Source organism: Oryctolagus cuniculus, chromosome Y, assembly GCF_051225735.1.
Source record: "Oryctolagus cuniculus isolate XC-2025 breed Fujian yellow rabbit chromosome Y, ASM5122573v1, whole genome shotgun sequence".
Classification (NCBI taxonomy): Eukaryota; Metazoa; Chordata; class Mammalia; order Lagomorpha; family Leporidae; genus Oryctolagus; species Oryctolagus cuniculus.
In genome coordinates, this window is record NC_142889.1 from 14,102,879 (window position 1) to 14,124,614 (window position 21,736).

Consider the following 21,736-nt stretch of genomic DNA (forward strand, 5'->3'; position numbering starts at 1 on the left):
TTATTCAAGAACCCACAGTGCTTATTGCCAGGAACATTTTTCTCTTTATTTACTTGTTTATATAAAGGCCTCTCACAGGTTGGAGAGAGAATGTCTCTCTCTGTTTCAGTTGGACAAGCCTCAAAAGATTCTGGCACAAGGAAAACACTAAAAAGATTCATAAAAATCAATAAATTAAAAAATAATTAATAAACTAATATTGTAAGAGGCTCATCCAAAATACGAAAGGTGAGGCCAGCATTGTGGCATAGTGGGTAAAGCTGCCAACTGCAGCACTGGCATCCCATATGGGTGCCAGTTCAAATCCTGGCTGCTCTACATCTGATCAAGCTCCCTGCATAATGCCCCAAATACTTGGGCCCCTGCACCGACATGGGAGATGTGGAAGAAGCTCCTGGCTCCTGGCTTTGGACTGACCCAGCCCAACCACTGTGGCCATTTGGGAAGTGAGCCAGCCAAAGAAATATCTCTGTCTCCCACCCCACCAACTATACCCCATAACTTCACCTTTCAAATAAATAAAATCTTTAAAAGGAAAAAAAAAATGGTTTCCTCATAAGGGTTCCTTCCCTTGCCCTGCCAGCAAAAAGAAACCAATTTCTTCAACTTTTGTTATATATCACCAACCACATGCAAATTGTTTTTTGAGAGGACAATTGCTGCTTCTTTCAAAAATATCTCCCAGGACAGATGTGTCCAAGTGTAACAATGCAAAGATACACTATCACTGATCACAAGACCAGATCACCTGAGAATCTTCCAGTGCACAGAAGAAACATACAAGGCCATTCCTGAAAGCCCAAGACTCCTCCTGAATTTCCCCCAGCTGCTGTTTTGTGCCTATGGCAAAGCCCTCCCTGAGCAACAAGGAAATAGGTGGTTTGGAGCAAGAGCCCTTACCTCCTATGTTGGCCACCCAAGTGAACTCCTCTTTGTAAAAACTGGTGTTTTGGCCTTGCCCTCTCATTTCAGTGGTAGAGTCTGAAGAAGACACACAGAAGTAACACCTCACAAAGAGAAGGAAAATAACAGGTCATTAGCCTGGATACCAGGTTTCTGAGAGAGTATCTTTGGTATCTGTCACTTCTTCACCTCCTTCAATGACACCTTTGTCTATGTCACTGTTTGTCAAGGAAACCATCTGCCCAGTGACAGGTGTGACAAAGGTGAAGGCTGACCTAGACAAATCCTCACCATATACTTCCATGTTGGCTGGCCAGACGTGGCCCAGAGGTGCAACCAGCCAGGTATCACTGCCCTACACATCAAACTCTGGGCCACAGATGAACAGAACTAAGACCCCTGGACCTAGGGCCCAGTCAGCTCACTTGGGTACGATTGAGGACGTCACCCAGACGCTCACACAGCACCCACAGGAAAGGTGACAGTTGTGGTTGCTGACTCACCAGATGGCTTTCTGTTAATAAACTGCCATGATGGAAGCTAAAAACAAATTGGTTTTGGTGTAGCCAACTATGCCTTATAAAGAGCACCAGTGAGAGATGTCCTTCATTCAGTTCAACATGGACTCTGACATTGACAGCTTTAAGACCAGTGACTTTTTTTTTTTTTGACAGGCAGAGTGGACAGTGAGAGAGAGAAACAGAGAGAAAGGTCTTCCTTTGCCATTGGTTCACCCTTTAATGGCCACCACGGCCGGCGCGCTGCAGCCGGCGCACTGCGCTGATCCAAAGGCAGGAGCCAGGTGCTTATCCTGGTCTCTCATGGGGTGCAGGGCCCAAGGACTTGGGTCATCCTCCACCGCACTCCCGGGCCATAGCAGAGAGCTGGCCTGGAAGAGGGACAACCGGGACAGAATCTGGCACCCTGACTGGGACTAGAACCCAGTGTGCTGGTGCCACAAGGCGGAGGATTAGCCTATTCAGCCACGGCGCCAGCCAAGACCAGTGACCTTTAAAAATCATTTTCTCCTAAATAATGTAAGTTATGATTCAGTTTAAGAGTTTTATACTTTTAGACTACCTAGCCAAGGAACATCTTTAGAAGAGTTTTCCTGATGCTAATTTCTAACTTATTGAGATATTATGTGAGGATATTTACAGGTAACCTCTATTGATCTGAATTGCTGATTTTCACTTTTCAGATCCTAGGCCTTCTAAGATTCTTTTTTCTCAAAATGCCTAAATCTGATCAACTTAACCAAAAAGTTTTATAAAAGAGAGAACTAATGCTGTAAAAAGATTATATCAAAAATGTTGCTTTTGCATCTGGAAATACGAATAAAATGTAATAAGACAGAATAATGACACTGGAAAAAAATCTGAAATTTATATCTAACTTTACTACCATCAATGTTCAGTAATTATATCAATCACACATTATTAAACATTATTCTTTCTAAATCCTTGAAGTCTTTTTAACTTATCAAGAATTATAAACCACATACAAATATTTATGTAATAAGGACACAAATTTATTATACTACGACTTTGATTTAAAATAGTCCCTTTCCAAATGTTTTATTTTTAATATATAATCCATTTTGGTATACATTTATATGTATATATAAATATATAAATGAATATATAAAATATATATGTATATATACATATACACACACAAATGCCTGTGAACAGAACTTTTTTTTAAAGATTTATTTTACTTGAAAGTCAGAGTTACACAGAGAGAAGGACAGGCAGAGAGAGAGAGAGAGAGAGAGAGGTCCTCCACCCACTGGTTTACTCCCCAATTGGCCACAACAGCTGGAGCTGAGCCGATCCGAAGCCAGGAGCCAGGAGTTTCCTCTGGGTCTCCCATGTGGGTGCAAGGGCCCAAGAATTTGGGCCACCTTCTACCACTTTCTCAGGCCATAGCTGGATCAGAAGTGGAGTAGCCAGGTCTTGAACCAGTGCCCATATGAGATGCCGGCACCACAGGCGGTGGCCCCACCTGTTAAGCCATAGTGCCTATACTAATGTAGAACAACCATGAGTGACTCATTTCAAGACTTTACTTTTAGGCTGGCACTGTGGTACAGCAGGTTATGTTAGAGTTGAAAAAGCGTCCACCACCCCAAGAACGACTCCAAGAGGCTTTCTCTCATGCAATTAGCAAAGGGTAAGGTTTATTGATGATCCAACATGTTGGGGCCCCTGAGCATAAGAGAACAGGCAGCCCCAAGAAGTAGAGAGTTGGGGTTTTTATACACATTTAAACAAAGAAAATCAATCATTGCATAGATCAAACAGTCGGTGCAGAGTAAACAACTGATACAAGTTAAGTGATTTTACAATCAGTTGATTTATGAATACAGGGAGTACAGGATATCGAGTAAGGGCTTGATTAGACATCAGAGAACCATATGGCCTATACAGGGAGGATCAAAAAGCCTCCTATTACCAAAAGGGAGGGCCACACAACAAGGTTACAAGAACTGCCTCGATGGTACCTAGGAATGCAGCCGAATGGCGATAAGGGACATATGGTGGGGTCAGAGTTCCAGGAGCAAATAGATTTCTTAGTGAAGGTTTGTTAATTTCTAAACAGTGACTCCTTCTATCTTACTTAGGTGAAACTAAGGTTACGTCTACATTGGGGTAATTCACTGACTAACTAACTTTAAAGAGAATGGCTATACAGAGCAAGTCTAACAAGGTCAGGAAGTTCACCAGAGGAGGGCAGGGGGAGCGGGAGCGGCTTTTAACTTTTTAACCCTTCAGTTACATATCTGGCTGCCAGTTTAAGTCCTGATTAGTTTTTTTTTAATATTTATTTATTTACTTGAGAGGCGGGGACACAGGTAGAGGCAGAGAGAGAGAGGTCTTCCATCCACTGGTTCACTCCCCAAATGGCCGCAACGGCTGGAGCTGTGCTGATCTGAAGCCAGGAGCAAGGAGTCTCCTCCAGGTCTCCCACACAGGCACAGGGGCCCAAGGACTTGGGCCATCCTCTATTGCCTTCTTAGGCCATAGCAGAAAGCTGGATTGGAAGGAACAGCTAGGATTTGAACCAGTTCCCATACAGGATGGCGGCACCACAATCAGCAGCTTCATCCACTATGCCACAGCACTATTCGCTGCTTTGCTTCTGATCCAGCTTTCTGCTCACTCACCTGGGTGAGCATCAGTTGATGCCCCAGGTGTTTGGGACCTGCTACCCACATGGGAGACCCAGATGAACTTCTACTTTGTCCAGTCCTGGGTATTGCGGTCATTTGAGGAGTGAACAAGTGATGAAAGATCATTCTGTTTCTGTCCCTCTGCCTCTCAAATAAAATAAGCAATTCTAAGAAAAATGTCCCTTTTCTGTACCTTAGTTGGAAATGCTACTTTTAAGAGAAATGAGGTGAAGACTGGGATTCATTTGAAAAGAGGTGAATGGAAACCTAAGGAATAGTTTGGGAATACTTTTGCTTCACACTGAAAAAAAATCACTATGCTAAAAAGATTTTGAATGATGTAAAACTACAGCGATAATACAGGGGAAATTTTAAATATGATCATTTATATAAGTACAGTTATACATTTTTAAATCAATATGTAAGCATCTCTTCAGGAGAATTTCTATCAATCCAAGGACTGATTACACCATGAATTTCTACAGGCATGTTTGACAGGCAAAGGGATGGGGGTGGGAAGAATGAAAGAAAAAGAAAGAGCCTGCATCTCTTGATTCACTTACTAAATGCTGGAACAGTCAGGGCTGTATTTGGCCAGAGCTCTGTGCTGGGAACTCATTCCAGATCTCGCACATGGACAGCAAGGACCTAAATTCTTGAGCTGCCTTTCAAGGCCCATACTGACTGTAAACTGGAGTCAGGAATCAGAGTCTGAATCTGAACTCAGACCCTCCAATGTGGAAAGCAGATATCGTAACTGGCATCTTAACTACTATTCCAAATGCCCGTCCTCTACATGCATTTTTAGGTTTACCCAGACTTTTATTATCTTTGCTGGATTCTTAATTTCATCATTGCATATTAGGTTACTTTATTAATTCTTAGCACATGCCAAGTGTTTAACATAGTACCCAATTCTTTATAACATGGTCTTTCAGTTGCATGTAATCCAAAGTTCTTAAAACCATTAAAATTTATTAATCTTGATAAACAATCCTTACTAGAAATAAATTATAGTAGGATTATCTTCTAAACATAATCTACCTGGAACATATGTGTAAGAGAATAAAGGGTGGGGCAGACAGGGAATAAAATGCCCAGAAGAATCTCCATCCAAAAGCAGTATCTTTGGGTCTGGTGGTGTGGGGTAGCAGATAGCACTGCTGCCTGCTATGCTGACATCACTTATGGGTGCCATTTTGTGTCCCAGCTGCTCCGCTTCTGATCCAGCTCTCTACTAATGGCCTAGGAAAAGCAGCAGAAGATGCCCAGGTGCTTGAGCCCCTGCCACCCACATGGAAGACCCAATAGAAGACCCAATAGAATTGCTCTTGACTTCAGCCTGACTCACCACTGGCCATTGCACCCATCTGGGGAGTCAACCAGTGTATAGATCTCTCTGTCTCTCTCTCTCTCTGTAAATGACATTCAAATAAATTTTCTTTTTTTTTTTAAATCCAATAGACCTCAATATTTACATCGATCCCTAATTTGTAAATGAGCCTTTCTGACTGCCTGATATCAAGGTCCCCTGCCTTATACACCTCAGGTCTCTTTGTAAAGGAGTAATACATAAGGTGTCCATTGCCTTGTCATTTTTTAATTCAGAGAGGGAAGTATCAAAGAGAATGTCCCACAACAAAGCACTTTAGCAGGATCACTGAGCTGTTGGATAATATGGGCAAGAGCAAACCTGACTAGAAGCTCCCATTGGGAGAAACTGACTTTGACTAAGAGGCCTCCAGAGTTACAGAGGGAGGAGTGATTTGGTTCTCTCTGGTACAGGATTTACAATATGACTCTGACATCTCACTACAGAGATCATCCTTGTTATTTTTGGATTTTACAGTTCCCTGCATCCTGATTCTCTTCACTGTCATAAGAATATAAACCATAAATGATACTTCTGGCCTCCTGAGATTGTGGATCTAGTTTGAGCATTTGATCTAGTGATTGCTCTAGTGATTAAGATATAGGTTTAAGATGCCCTTGTCCCATATTAGCTACCTAGGTTCAAATCCTGGCTTGGCTCCCACCTCCAGCTTCCTGCTACTGTGCATCCCAGGAGACACCAAGTTAGGACTCATTTAATTCTGTCTCTGCCACTTACATGGAAGAGAAGAACTGTGTTTCCTGTCCTTGGCCTGTGCACTGCAGAAATTTATATGTAAGTTGGGCTGGAAGGTGGGAGACTTCTCTGTTTCTGTTTCTCTTATCTCCCTGTCTCAAATTTAAAAAAAGGTGTCAATTGTCTTTCCAGCTAAATTTTTTTTTAAGATTTATTTATTTGCAAGTCAGAGTTACACAGAAGAGGCAGAGAGAAAGGCAGAGAGAGAGAGAGAGAGAGAGAGATCTTCCATCTGATGGTTCATTCCCCCAGTTGGCCACAATGGCCAGAGCTGTGCCAATCCCAAGCCAGGAGATAGGAGCTTCTTCCAGGTCTCCTACACAGGTGCAGGGGCCCAAAGACTTGGGCCATCTTCTACTGCTTTCCCAGGCCATAGCAGAGAGCTGGATTGGAGGTGGAACAGCCGGGTCTTGAACCAGCACCCATATGGGATGCTGGCACTTCAGGCCAGGGCATTAACCCACTGTGCCACAGCACAGACCCCTCCAGCTAAAAATTTTAACAAGAGTCAAGAGAAGTTGATGGTTCATTCAGCCTATCATCCTTTGCAGCTGCTGATCTTATATAGATCAATGTGCTTAGTCTTCTAATTTCCAGCTTTTCAACTACATCCACAGCTTTTTAAAATTAACACTTTGGGTACTTTTAAGACTTACCTATGGTCCCCAAACAACTCAAGTTTAAAAATTAAACAGATGGCATTGTGGCATAGCAGGTTAAGCTGCCACCTGCCCCACTTCTGATCCAGCTCCCTGCTAACGTACCTCAGAGTGCAGTAGAGGGCAGCACCACCATGGGAAACTTGAAAGAAGCTCCTGGCTCCATGCTTTGGACTGGCCCAGCTCTAGCCATTGTGACTATGTGGTGGATGAACCAGTGGATAGAAGATCTCTGTGTCTCGCTCTCTCTGTGTAACTGACTTAAAAATAAATAAATACATATTTTTAGAAAGCTAAACAGACCTTAATTTTTGTATTTTTAAAATTATATTAATCTACTTGAGGGACAGAGAGCTTCAGATAGAGCAAGGGAGGGAATCCCATTGGGTGGTTCACTCTTCAAATGACTATAATGGCCAGGGATGGACCAGGCTGTATCTCAGAGCCATGAACTCAATTCAGGTCTCCAAATGGGGTGGTGAGAAATCAATGACAGCTGTGCATCAGCAGAAAGCTGGAATTTGGAGTGAAGTAAGATGCAAACTTAGGCACTCTAGCATGGGATTTAGGTGTCCCAGGTACCATCTTAACCACAGGCGAAACACCTGCCCCAGATCTTAGTTTAAATCATATTTGGCTGCTTAGTAACAATGATCATTGATAATAATCTATACTCTCTTTATCTAGTTTTCACTATCTGAAATGAGATAATAGAGGTATAATTAAGCTCAAAATATGCACATGGAAGTCCAGTCAATAGGTAGTAGGGATGCAAAATCAAGGTTTTGGCTGAATGAGTTCCAGTTGACTACAGAGTACTTCCCTCTCAGCAGAGCTCACACATGAGTGGATCTAAAGTAGCAGACACTGACATACATACAAGGAGCTCACCACAGGGTGCCTCCACATCTTTCTCATCATGCACTGCTCACAGGCTACATGTAGCTGCCTCACAATCCGAGATGATCACAGTGCTGTCCTGGTCGAGTCTCCAAATCCAGTATATCCTTTCAGTCATTAGGCTTATTCTTGATCAAACAGAAAAGTACAGTAGAATGGGAAAATTAAAATTAATAGAAAATCATGGCTATGACATCAAAACAGCATCCAGTAAAAATGAGTTACATTTATTGACTGAGTCCATAATCAGATCATTTAACTGTAGTAGTCTTGAGTCATGAGAAAAAGAGCTGAAGGAATGTTCTGAATGTGTGTATGTGTACATATAAAACTACACAACTCATTCCCTATAAACACTCATAGAACTTTCTGCAGAATCACTCCATAAATCACCACGAACATTAATAGGGTAAGACAAAACTTTGCAAGCAGTAAAGTCTTGATATTTACCTTCCTTCTAAAGGAAACACAATGAGTGTGTCCATGGCTAAAGTGAAGTGCTAGAGGCTAATTCAAAGCATAGCCATTGAATTCTGCATGATATACTTTGACTTTTGAAACACAGGCCCATAGTAGACCTCCTCCAAGAAGTTAAGCACAAAATCTTTTTTTTTGGGGGGAGGGGACAGGCAGAGTTAGACAGTGAGAGAGAGAGAGAGAGAGAGAGAAAGGTCTTCCTTCCATTGGTTCACCCCCCAAATGCCGCTATGGCTGGGGCACTGCACTGATCCAAAGCCAGGAACCAGGTGCTTCCTCCTGGTCTCCCATGCAGGCGCAGGGCCCAAGCACTTGGGCCATCCTTCACTGCCTTCCCAGGCCACAGCAGAGAGCTGGACTGGAAGAGGAGCAACTGGGACAAAACTGCACACCAACCGGGACTAGAACCCAGAGTGCCGGCACCTCAGATGGAGGATTGGCCTAGTGAGCCACAGTGCCGGCCTAGAATTTGAGTCTTGTACTATACCTCCCAAGCTAAAGTCTTTGCCATACAGGAGCCCCTGAGAATTCTACATTACAAAGCTGCAGACTATAAGAGCCACATTTTGTGGGTAACATTTCCATATGTTTAGTCCACATATACAAGTATAGCCTGCCTTTGTTTTTATAACATATATTATAAAAAAGAATGTAGCATCTGTGAGCAATATATAAAAGGAATCTCTTACTGCACTAAAGTATGTAATTCTAATGAAATCTGATTGGAAAGGACACAGAACTGACTCACAATCTAATGTGTCAGCAGCTAAAAGCTCAAAATGGATAAAAACCCTCTTTGGTAGTAATGCTTGTCCAGAGCCCCCTTCTTCCTGAAATGTTTGTTAGAATACTACTAATACTAGTCTACTATTAGAATAACAGGATAATAATTCTAATATTTTTTATAGATGGAAACTTCTATTAACAAAGCACACTTCACAGTTCCTTGGTGCTTGCAGTTTCCCAGAATAACCAGCACATAATAGCGAAGAGCAGTGAATGTTGGGGCAGTGTATTCTGGTTTCCTACTGTCACTTTAGGGGTGCTGTGTCTCAAGCCCTAACAACAACAGAAAACCTGAAGAATACATCTCTTGATTCTGAGACCTCAAAAGTATCTGGAGATAAGTGGTAAGAGATAAGTGGCATCACCTCAAAAAGACCCACATAAGGGCAGGTAAAGCAGGATGGACCACTAAGTATGACTTCAAGTGACTTTAGATTGCTATTTCCAGTGCTGTTACTTGATGTCTGAGGATGTCTACTCTTTGTCACATTCTAACAAGAACATGTGCATTCTCACCAATAAGGCTGTAGTATGCCTACAGTGAGGACATTCTGGCCAGGGGCATTCCTGTGCTACAGACTGTGCTATAAACAAAGGGACATTTACTCTAACACATCATGCACCATAATGAAGTTGCCATAGGTTTTGAGGACAGATTAAGGAGGAACAGACATGTAAGGGAAAAAGATGACAAAGTGCATGCCTACTACAAGGCCAGATGAGAAAGTACTCCTAGGAGTCTATGTCCCAAATGACTTCTCCATTGCACCTGAAAGTATAGGAGAAACTGAGCTAAATTGTTATGTGATACTTGTGTTCTCAGCCTTCTCAACAAACTCATTTCCCTTTCAAAATGAAAGCAAAAGTTCTAGGTTCTGATGGAAATGTAAAAACACAAAATGGTGACAATGGTGTAAGGGCTGGGAACAGGGGATGCAAGCTGGAGGGTTCTGTTTAACACATACCAACACTGTCACAGCAGCCTTGGCATGTGGAGGTGAGCTCTATTCATTAAGAAAGGGGCAGGTGCCATCCACATGTCTACACAACTGACTTAGCCTTGCACAATAACCATCTTAACTATCCTCATGGGAAGGACACAAGTGAAAGTCACTTTTCACCAAGAGGGGGGAGAATGAAAGGGGAATGCCAGGAGAAGAGGGGGACCTTGACACAAGGAAGACTGTGACAAAGACTCACCCTGGAAAGGAATGTGTAGATTTTGGAGAGAAGGCTGCTAAACAATGAGATTCTGCACTCTAGGGGCATGACAATGGTATGCCAATCCCCATATTCAATGCCAGGGAGTGACTGGATAGAATGTATGCTAGAATACCAGGGTCACCAAGGATATCCTAGCTCTGTCCCATGCACTGTATCTGAGCTCTCCAAAGGGCAGTTACCATCCTTGGCCAGCAAGTATATCCGTATGGAACTTCCCCAAACTGCAGGTGTACTTTCAACACCTTTCTCAAACATTCCATCTACCCCTTTCCTATTGTGCTTCCTGCCTCCCCACCCTGCCCCAGACATGTCTCCTTAGGAAGAGACTGCCCCGAAGAAGGAGGGATCCCTCAGAAATTCAGGCCTCAATATCACCCCCACCTCCCTAACCCTTGGGATGAATCCAGCATGAAGAAACCAGTGCAGGGTACCTTACCTAGGAGAATTTCAGACAGGGAGTAACTTTCAGCATATCCAGTGGACAAGAGGCACAGCACCATCCCTGCCTGCTGCTGTGTGTGTCAGAGCAAGTCAGGGCCTGGGGCAGGAGCACAGGGCTGTGGCATGAGCACAGGAGATGCAAGATTCCTACTCTAAAACTTTTGAAGAAAGGAAATGGGTTCATTTTGGGTTAAGTGTAAAGAAAGAAGGGTGGAGGACAGAGGGTCAGGGAAAGAAATGCACATTTTTACATTTTACATTAAAAGGAAGGTTTGAAAAATTGGCTCTTCACTTAAAGACATAAACAGACTTTGGAGAGTAGTGTTGGAAAGACAACTCACTATGTGCAATGGAACTGTAATAAGACTGTCAATATATTTTTCAGCAGAAATTTTGCAGTCCAGAGGGAGTGGTATGGTTTATTCAAAGTCCTGAAAGAAGTAAACAAGAAAATGTGAATCAATGTATTATTTTCAGTGATCCTGTATTTCAAAAATGGAATATAAAGAAACTTTATTTAAAAAAAAAGGTAAAGGTGTTTATCACCATTCACTGGAAAAACTGCTACAGGAAATTCTTCAAGGGGAAGGAAGAGGATACTAACTAGTATAAGGAAATCATGTGAGGGGCCGGCATTGTGGCTCACTTAGTTAATCCTCTTCCTGCAGTGTCGGCATCCCATGTGGGTGCTGGGTTCTAGTCTTGGTTGCTCCTTTTCCAGTCCAGCTCTCTGCTGTGGCCCGGGAAGGCAGTGGAGGATGGCCCAAGTGCTTGGGCCCTGCACCCACATGAGACCAGGAGGAGGCACCTGGCTCTTGGCTTCAGGCCAGTGCAGTGCTGGCCATAGTGGCCATTTGGAGAGTGAACAACAGAAGGAAGACCTTTTTCTCTCTCTCTCACTGTCTATAACTCTACTTGTCAACATAAAAATAAATAAAAAAAAAGAAATCATGTGAAAATACAAAGCTCATAAGCCAGTGTGCATACAGTATCAGATTCAAACCACTAATATTCTAATTATGGAAGACTGATAAATTATATCACTAGTAAAAGGTTAAAAGACACTCTATAGGGGCTGAAGCTATGGCATACTGGGCTAAGCCTCTACTTGTGGCACTGGCATCCCAGGTCAGCACCAGTTCTTGTCTCAGGATCATGTCTCGGCTAATCTGCTTCTGATTCAGCTCTCTGCTATGGCCTGGGAAGGCAGCAGAAAATGGCTGAAGTGCTTGGGCCCCTGCACCTGCATGAGATATCTGGAAGAAGCTCCTGGCTCCTGGCTCCTGGCTCCTGGCTTCAGATCACCCCAGCTCCAGCTGTTGTGGCTATTTGGGGAGAGAACCAGTGCACAGAAGACCTTTCTTTCTTTCTCTACCTCTCTCCATCTGTATCTCTACTTCTTAAATAAAATAAATAAATAAATGAAAAATAACTATAGCTGCAACATTTCCTAAATGATACAAAGTATAAGGTGAAAATGTGACATTCCAACATAAAATGTAGGAGGAGGGGGAGTAAAAGGATAGTCTGTGAATGATATCAGAATTAAGGCTCTCAACCTAGAGTTTTTTTTTTTTTTTAATAGAAGAATTAGGAAAACCACTAGGCAAACAACTATATCATGAGGGATCTCTTAAAAGTTCAGGAAAATGTGCAATTTCAAAATATTTTTCACCAAAATCAACATATTTTAATTCTAATTTCATTAACTTTTTGAAATAGAGATAATAAAAAGATTTTTTAAAAGATTCAAAGTATGTCACTATAGAAAATCATCAAGTCACAAAGGATATTGGTTAGAGATGAAAAAAAGATGAATTTATAAAACAACAGTATTAATAAAATAGTAATGAATCCTCACCTCTTAATAATTATTTTGAATGTAAATGAATTCTCTAAATAAAAGGCAAACAATGGATGGAGAACAAAAAAAAAGATAAAGATATGACTATATAGAGGCTACAAGAGGCTCATTTACTTTAAAGGGCATTTATAGATTGGAAGTGAAGGGATGGAAAGAGATAATCAATATAAATGAAAAGCAACAATAATCAGAGGTAACTATAAGTCAGATCAACTAAATCAGACTTTAGGCCAAAGTTGTAACAGAGACAAAGGTCACTGTATAGTGATAAAAGTATCAGTTCATCAAGTGGATATAAAATTGTACACACACCTAAACTCAGAATATCTCTCTGTCTCTAAAACACAGGAATACATATAAGAAATTTAAAGGAAAACAGACTATTACACAATAAAGGCAGGGATTTCAAATCCCCATTTTCAACAATAGATCATCTAGATTGAAAATCAACAAGAAAACATTGGGACTGAATTATGCATTAGGAACAAATGGTCCTACCAGACATATACAAAACATTCTGGGGGCTGGTGCTATGGTGTGAGCTGAGACTCTGCCTATGATGCAGGCATCCCTTGTGGGTGCCAGTTCTAGTCCTGGCTGCTCCTCTTCTGATCCAACTCTCTGCTATGGCCTGGGAAAGCAGTGGAGGATGGCCCAAGTGCTTGGGCCCCTGAATCCGTGAGGGTGACCTGGTAGAAGCTCCTGGTTCTGGGCTGAAGATTGTCTCAGCTCCGGCCATTGCAGCCACTTGGGGAGTGGACCAGCAGATGGAAGACTTTTCTCTCTGTCTCTCCCTTTCTGTAGCTCTGCCTCCCAAATAAATAAATAAAAAATAATTTTTTGAGATTTAAAAGCAAGATTTATTAGAGTCAAAGACCTCATGATAAAACTGGAAGCTCCCAAGGACAAGTACTTCTGACCTTGCTAAAGGTAACTTTTGGGATAAATAAAATCTAGAAAAAGAACAAGCAAAAAAAAACATATTTTGTCTAAGAACAATACAATAAAATCAAAAGTCATCCAAAGTACACATACAATATATGTGGTCATACATTAAGCCACAAAAATAATGTCAACAAATTTAAGATTAAAATCATATCAAGTATAATTTCACACCCTAGTGGTCTGAAAATAGAAATTAATAATAGGTGAATTAGAAAATAGACAAATATGTAGGAACTAAGCCATATACAACCCTAAATAACTACAGGATCAAAGAAAAACTAAAGAGGGAAGCTAAAAATACCTTGAAGAAAATAAGGAAACAGCATACAAAGCTAATAGGATGTAGCAAAATGAAGTACAATATCACCACAACAAAAAAGAAGATATCAAATAAACAATTTAATTATCTAATGTTATAGCTCAACAAATTAGGAAAAACACTAAATAAGAAAATCAGCAAGAAAAGGAAATGACAGAGATTAAAGAAGTAATTAAAAATACATTATGGGGGGCCACACTGTGGTATAGGGGGAAAGCTGCTGACTGCAGTGCCAGCATCCCACATGGGCAATAGTTCCAGTCCCAAATGCTCAACTTCCAATCCAGCTCTCTGCTATGGACTGGGAAAGCAGTAGAAGATGGCACAGGACCCTGGGTCCCTGCACCCACTTGAGATACCTGGAAGAAGCTCCTGGCTCCTGGCTTCAGATCAGCCCAGCTCTGGCCACCACAGCCATTTTGGGAGTGAACCAGTGGATGGAAGACTTCTCTCTCTCTCTGCCTCTGCCTCTCTGTAACTCTGCCTTTCAAATAAATAAATAAATAAATAAATAAAGTTAAAATAAAGCCCTCATTTAAACATCATAAAAATAACTACTTATGATTGAATTAACCAATAAGGAGAATGATCTGTATACTCAAAAGTGTGACATATGAATAAAGGAAATTGAAGACAGCAGAAACAATGGAAAGCTAGTCCATGTTCATAGATCAGAAAAATAATACTGTTAAAATGTCCTTCCTACCCACACAAAACAATGTAGATATTTAATGCAATCCCAATCAAAATTTTAATGTCATTCTTCACAGAAACAGAAAGCAATATTAAAATTTGTATAAACAGGAAAGATTAAGAATCACCAAAACAATCTTTAGCAAAAACACCAAAGCTAGATGTATTACAAAGCTACAGCATGGTACTGGCACAAAAACAGAAACATTGACTGATGGACTAGGATGGAAAGCCCAGACATAAACCTAAAAATTGACAATTAACTGATTTTCAAATAAGGTATACAAATGTAGTAAACATAAAATGTAGTAATAGTAGTCTCTTCAACAAATCCTGCTGAAAATAATGTGCCATCCACATGCAAAATAAATTGGCTACATCTAAATATTTATATGCAATCACTAAAAAACAGATTTCATGCTCAAACATAAAATTTAAAACTAGAAAAGTACTAACAGAACAGGAAAAAGTCCCAAGACATCAGTCCAGAAAATGATTTATTGGATGTAATGCCAAAAGCCAGGCATTAAAAGAAACACAGATTACTGGGATTATAGGAAATTAAAAAATATTTATACTGCAAGATAAATGACAAAGTGAAGAGAAAAGCCACACATTAGAAAGAGGCTAACAACAAATATATATAAGGGAATCTAAGTACTCAAAATAACTCAAATATCTTTATTAAAATAGGAAAAGGACCCAAATAGACATTTCTCAATAGAAGATATATAAATGGTCAACATATGAAAACATCTTTGATATTATTAATGATGAGACACAAATAAAACAAAAATAATGTATCACTTTTCACCTGATGGAATAGCTACTATCAAAAAGATGCAAAATAGTTAAGTGTTCATAAGTACAATAGTCTCTGGAAATGTAAATTAAATCAGATAGCTTAGAAAGCAGTATGAAGTTTCCTCTAAAAACATAACATAGAACTTGCATTGGATTTATTAATTCCAAAACTATGTATATATTTGAACATGAAACCATTATATTTAAGATATAGCTGTACTCCCATGTAGAGTACATAAGAAATAAAATCCATGAATATGTTCACCAACACATGAATGGACTTAAAATGTATTCTACTCAGATTGAAAAAGAAGAAAATTCTGTCACATGACAAGATACATGAATAGAGCACATTATATTATGTGACACAAGTCAGGCACAGAAAGGCAAATATATTATCTTGTTTATATCTGAACTCTGAAAAGCCAAAATGCATATAAGATTCACTAAGTCATAAAACAGACTAAATAAATGTTAAAAGGACTGAACTCACAGAAGGTATTTTCTGATTATGAAGGATCACAAGAGAAAATTAGGGGCGCACATTTGCCCTAGTGGTTAAAATGCCCCTTTAAATGTCCATGTCCTGGATTTGAGCCTTGGTTCTGCCCAATATTCCAGCTTCCTGAAAATGTGCACACAAGTGATGGATCACGTACCTGAGTCTCTTCCGTGCATGAGAGAGACAGGAATGGAGTTTCAGGATCTAGGCCTCACCCTGGTCTGGCTCTGGCTGTTGTGGGCATCTAGGGAGTAAACCAGTGAATGGGGGATATTTTAAAAACAATATCTGATATCAGTAAACTACCCTTCTACCTTAAGAAATTAGAAAAATTGGAAAAAGCTAAAGCCAAACCAAAGAGGAAAAAGATATAGAGAGAGTAGAGTGGAAAAAGACAAAGAAACGACGGTGCAGCAGTGGCTACTTGCAGGTAGGGAACCAGGGGCTGGGGATGATGGCACATTGTGAGATCTTTCTGCCCAGCAAGATCCTGCTATCTCTGCACCCAGCCATACTGTACAGGATCTCTCCTTGACCCCAATTTGCTCTACTCATTCCTGTCTCACTTTTGCATTCTGCTGATTCCTCTGGGACAGGCCATGCAAGATTCACAACCCACTTGCTTCTGTCCACCCAATGCCTGGCAGGCTTGCTTAGCTTGCAGTGTCAAGAAATGTATAGTGTGTAAGCCAAGTTCACATGTAAGCAGCTTGAGCATGTTTGGATCTCATGGATACTAACAGTATATCTGCAACCCTGGTAAAAGAGAGAACTATGCTACTCACTGATAAATACAGAATTTCTTCATCAGGAAAATGATCCCCATGTCTCATCTGGAGACCAGGGGATATGCAAGGATCTTGATGAACACGGTATGAGTGGTGGTCAAGAAAGGCAGAGAAATCAGAACCCTAGTCCAGTCACAGGAGCAGCTGCACACATCTCAGAAAGCAAAAGCAAATGAGGTCCTGCCCACTGCCATTGGTGGTTCCTGAACCAGGTGACCAGGTACTGAAACTGCTCCACCTCAGGAGACAGATCAGACGCACAGTGTGGACAGAATGTGTGCAGCCTCATCCATAATCCATGCTGCACTCACAGTGAGTCCCATCATTCCCAGTCACTCCTTCCCTCTACCCCTTGACCTCATTTTTCAGACATGCAGGCTCAGGAAGAAGGCCCTGAAGTCACTACCTTCCCAAGTAAACCTGGCTTCAGCTCTGTCCAAATATATACCTCCCCAGCTCAATCCACTCCTGATCCCTCTCAGAGCCTGGGTCTCCCAACTGCCTGAAAGATACTCTGGGGAGCAGAGATACTCTGCAAGATGCTTGTCTGATACAAAGCAGTTGCAGGACAGGACCAGTGCTTTGGGATCATATCTTCCCAGCTTGGTGAAAAATTAAAAAATGAGCATCAATATTTGGGGCATCCAGTTTGAATAACTAAAGCTTCCATGTCCAGGTCCTACTTTTGTTTTCTTCTTTTCTGTTTCTTACCCCTGTTTCCTTGCTGTACTCCATCTATAAACCCATGGAGAGAGGTGACTATGTCTCCTACTACGATCTGCCAGCCCCCTTACACTAGTTTTCACTTTATATATGTGAGTTGACAGAAATATACAAAAAAGTATAGCTTTTAAATACACTTAATTAAATTTCTTAAAACAACTGATTTTTCTCAGTCTCTAAAAAAATTATCTTTAAGTCAATTCTGAGGAAAGAATAGCTATCTCGCCTTTGTTTAATTTTTTACAAAACACAAATAAGCATTTATTTCCCTTTAAATCTGTTTATTCTTGTATTGCAGGTCTGCATCTCATGACTGCATTTGGGGGATCCTCAAAGGCCATGACTAGGGCTAATGTGCTTTTCCCAAAGGGCAGCAGTGGAGGTGGGAGGGTGATTTGCAGGACTGTCCTCAGCATGCACAACAAGAAAGGCGTGACTACAGCTAGAGCACCCATCAGCATGTAGCCTGGTCACCTGGGAAGACCTGGGTGAAGTGTCCGTCCTGACTGGGGATCTGCTGAGATCTAAGCTAAAAGCAAATCCAATCAGAAGTCAGAGAGGACCTTGTGGTTGGGAAACAGAATTTCACAGCAACTTTGAATGAAACTGAGGATCAACATGAAGGGGGATAATGACAATAAAACGACTAAAATCCAAGTAAAACTATTATAGCACCAGACACGACTGTCTTTATGTACAAGGGTATCCAACAGGGAGAGAAGGAAATAGAGGTCAGACTCGGACCAGGATTCCAGGACTAACGGGAGTAACCCGTTTCAACAAAGTGTAGACAAAAAATAAAACGCTGGCACAGTCAGTGACAACAGAACACAAGGAGGATGGATGCACACAGGAGAGCCTACCATGGAGACTGCAGATGCCTGAACCAACTCTCCTCAAGACCGGGAGCGCAGGAGGAACCGGGAGAAGCGCGCAGCACACCCGCTGACTCCTCCTAGTCGCAGCCTCCGACTTAGAAGGCGCTGACGGACCTGAGAGGCTCAGGCTGAGGGCTTCTTCCACCACCACAGCTTTATTCCTGGCTCCAACTTGGAGACCACCTCACGGCTGCTAACGCAGGAACCTGTTAGGAGGGAAAAGAATCCTTAACGCCAGGCTCCGGCGGCCACTGGACCGCCACCGCGCACTTTTCGCCAGTTCTGCTGCGCCTGTGCGGAGAGGCCGGCAAACCCGGCGCGCTTGCGTCACTTCTCTCTTCCAAGTTCCCGGGACGGTGCCGCTCGGCACCTGCGCGGGACAGCCGGCGGCTCAGGTTGCAGGCTCCTGGGCGATACCTGCTGTCAGTCAACGGGTCGTTTCTCCCGCCAGCCCTCCTCCTTCCAGTCCCTCAGGGAGGCGCGGTGGAGCCCGCCCCAAGGTCCCCCGGGTGCAGGAGAAGTGGCTATGCGGCCACGGTTCCGGGATTCCCGCCCGCGACCCGGACGGCCGATACAGGTCCGTCCCGTGGACAAGGGCTCCTGCTGCACGACTCGTGTGCTCTCCAGGAGCCCTCCCCCCCACCATCCCTGTCCCAACCCTCAGCCACCCCAGCATCTTTCCAGGGCTTCCCCCGCTGCTGAACCCCTTGCCTTCTGCCCCCTTTCTCTTTCCACTCGCTGCAGATTCTGGGAGCCCGTTCAGTCTCTACCGGGGATGCCCCGCCCCCTACACTTCCCTGCTACCCCTACCTTTAGTCTGGGGCTCAAGCCACTGTTTGAAGGTCACCCTCTGGGTCCCCTAAACTTACCCCGTAATCACTTGCAGACTCTGGTGGTCCCTCACCTCTTTCCAACTTAGCCCTTACGTACTTGTTCCTCCCCATTTTGCTAAGCCCCTTGGGTTTTTGACTTTGCAAATACTTTAACAACTTACTCCTCACCCCTCTTTCTCTTCCTAGCCTACCCCTGAATTGCGTCTCTTCCCTGGTTGGAATTCCAGCTCTCTACTCCACTTCATCCCCCCTAAGGGCTCTTTCAGTCCCACGCTGTATTCCTAGTCTCCTGTTTCATGTGTAGCAGTCTAGAGCCAGGCAGTTCTGGTCTCTTTGAATATTACAATTTCTGCCGCACTGTGGGGAGTGCTGGGAGACAGACAAGTGCACCGAGGGAGGAGGGGAAACATTTATCCTCTTCAGAAACTCAACTGAAAAGAGGGTATTTATATATGTGGGCAAACACAAAAACACTCCCCGCCTGCACTCGGTCTGGAGGTTTGGAAAAGCTGAGAGTATTTATATGGTCATTTGAGGGTGGGGGTGCCCTGGAGATCTCACTGATTATAATTAGGAAAGGGTTGAGGAGAAACAACTGCAGCAGGCAGTTCTTCAAACACAATCTAGTCTAGTTGTACTTCATGCTGGCATTGTGGCCCAGCAGGTTAAATCTCTGTGTGCAGCGGGTCCTGGCTGATCCACTTCCAATCCAGCTCTCTGCTAATGCACCTGGGAAAACAGAAGTTGGCTCCAATATTTGGGACCCTGCTACCCATGTCAGGGAGACCCAGATGGAGTCCCAAGTGCCTGGATTCAGTCTGGCCCACACCCAGCTGTTGTGGTCATTTGGAGAGTGAACCAGCAGATGGAAGAGCTCTCTAACTGTTCCTTTCAAAGAAAGCAAGAAAAGGGGGAGGGGTGAGAGAGAGGGGAAGAGGGGAAGGAAGGAAGAAGGAATTTGTCATCATTAAGTCAAATTCTTTGAAAGACAATGGCTTGGGTTCAGGAGTTGTGCAACAGAAGGGCCAGTTTAAATCCTTTGCTGGAGAATGTGGATACTCACATCCGTCATGGACTCAAATCCTATACCTAAACAGAATTACACCTTATAAGGTAGCTACTTGCTTATCAAATGAGATGAAATAGGTAGATTTGGGTGTGACTGGGGAGTGTCACTCACCCCAGCATGGCAGGCTGCTGTAGATCTCCAGCATCACATCCCTGTACAGGGTCCTCTGAGAATTGTCCAGATGCTGTTACTCACATTGGGTGGACATAACAGTCTGGTCTTATGACACCAATATCTTTTACAGAGCATTTGTCTTCAGCATTTCAGCTCTGGGTCACAAAACAGGTAAATAGGGAATCCATTCTCTCAGTGTGTTTTACGTGTCTCTAATGTAAGATGAAGCCTATTTTGTGCTCTGTATGCTGACAGTAAGAAAAACACAATGGAAATATATTCCATCTGTGTTAATGTTGTAATTGCAAATATACCACAAAAGTTTTTCTTATATACCTAGAACTAACCTTCCCCACAAGAAAGGAACAATGGAATTCTGACTGTGTTAAGAGATCACAGTGACAGGCTAGTGGGGCCACCATGCGGCTGGCCAGGGGCACACTGGGAAGTGGTTCGAAGGCTAGCCTCAGTGCTGTGGGCATCTGTAGGTGCCTGCATGTGACAAAGTTGTGGCCCTTGGCAGTTGGGAGTGAAAGGGTAGGGTAGCCACCCAGTGCCTTCAACTAGGTGCTGCTGTAGTTCATGGTGTGCCTCCTGTCCAAGAAGCTGCTCAATTTGAGGCATCAACAAATGAATTGATTAATGAAGAGTTGGGAATAGCTTATCCCATCATTGATGGGATTCCTAATAGGATACCACAGGCACTAAGGATGATCTATCCAGATAAGAAGAAACAGAGCGGTACTAGATCATGATTTTTAAAAAACACAGCAACTAAATGTTGTTAATACCATATCCATTGCCGGCACCGTGGCTCACTAGGCTAATCCTCCACCTTGCAGCGCCGGCACACTGGGTTCTAGTCCTGGTCAGGGTGCCAGATTTTGTCCCGGTTGCCCCTCTTCCAGGCCAGCTCTCTGCTGTGGCCAGGGAGTGCAGTGGAGGATGGCCCAAGTGCTTGGGCCCTGCACTCCATGGGAGACCAGGAGAAGCACCTGGCTCCTGCCTTCAGATCAGCATGGTGTGCTGGCTGCAGTGTGCCAGCCGCGGTGGCCATTGGAGGGTGAACCAATGGCAAAGGAAGACCTTTCTCTCTGTCTCTCTCTCTCACTGTCCACTCTGCCTGTCCCCCCCCCAAAAAAAGGCTAAATACCGTATCCATTTATAAAACAAATCCTCAATTAGAGAGATATGACACATTATTCTTTTAAAAATGTTTATTTATTTATTTTATTTTCTTCTGAGCCAGAGAGAGAGAGAGAGAGAGAGAGAGAGAGAGAATCTTCCAACCACTGGTTCAAATGGCTGCAACAGCCAGACCTGGGCAAGACCAAAGCCCAGAGCACTTATGCCATCATCTGATGTCTCCCAGGATGCATTAGTAGAGATATGGATCAGAAGCACAGAGGCTGGGACTCAGGCCAGGCACTATGATGATAGGTATGTGAATCCCAAGTAGTAGCTCAACCTACTTCTCCACAGTGCCTTCCCCTGGTAAATTCTTTTTAGCT

At 42.8% G+C, this 21,736-nt stretch overlaps 1 long non-coding RNA gene across 3 annotated transcripts; it reads right to left on the reverse strand.

Annotated features, from left to right (window-relative positions):
* Positions 1–961: 961 nt before the first annotated feature.
* LOC149119260 (uncharacterized) lies at positions 962–18,451 on the reverse strand. 3 transcript variants are annotated; one of them, XR_016228663.1, is made up of 3 exons: positions 18,195–18,451; positions 15,978–16,064; positions 962–1,007 (listed from the first exon to the last, which is right to left on the reverse strand). It is a non-coding gene; the product is annotated as an uncharacterized LOC149119260 (long non-coding RNA). The 3 variants fall into 3 exon arrangements; XR_016228664.1 differs by lacking the exon at positions 962–1,007 and adding an exon at positions 7,769–7,893; XR_016228665.1 differs by lacking the exon at positions 962–1,007 and adding an exon at positions 11,051–11,124.
* Positions 18,452–21,736: the final 3,285 nt, after the last annotated feature.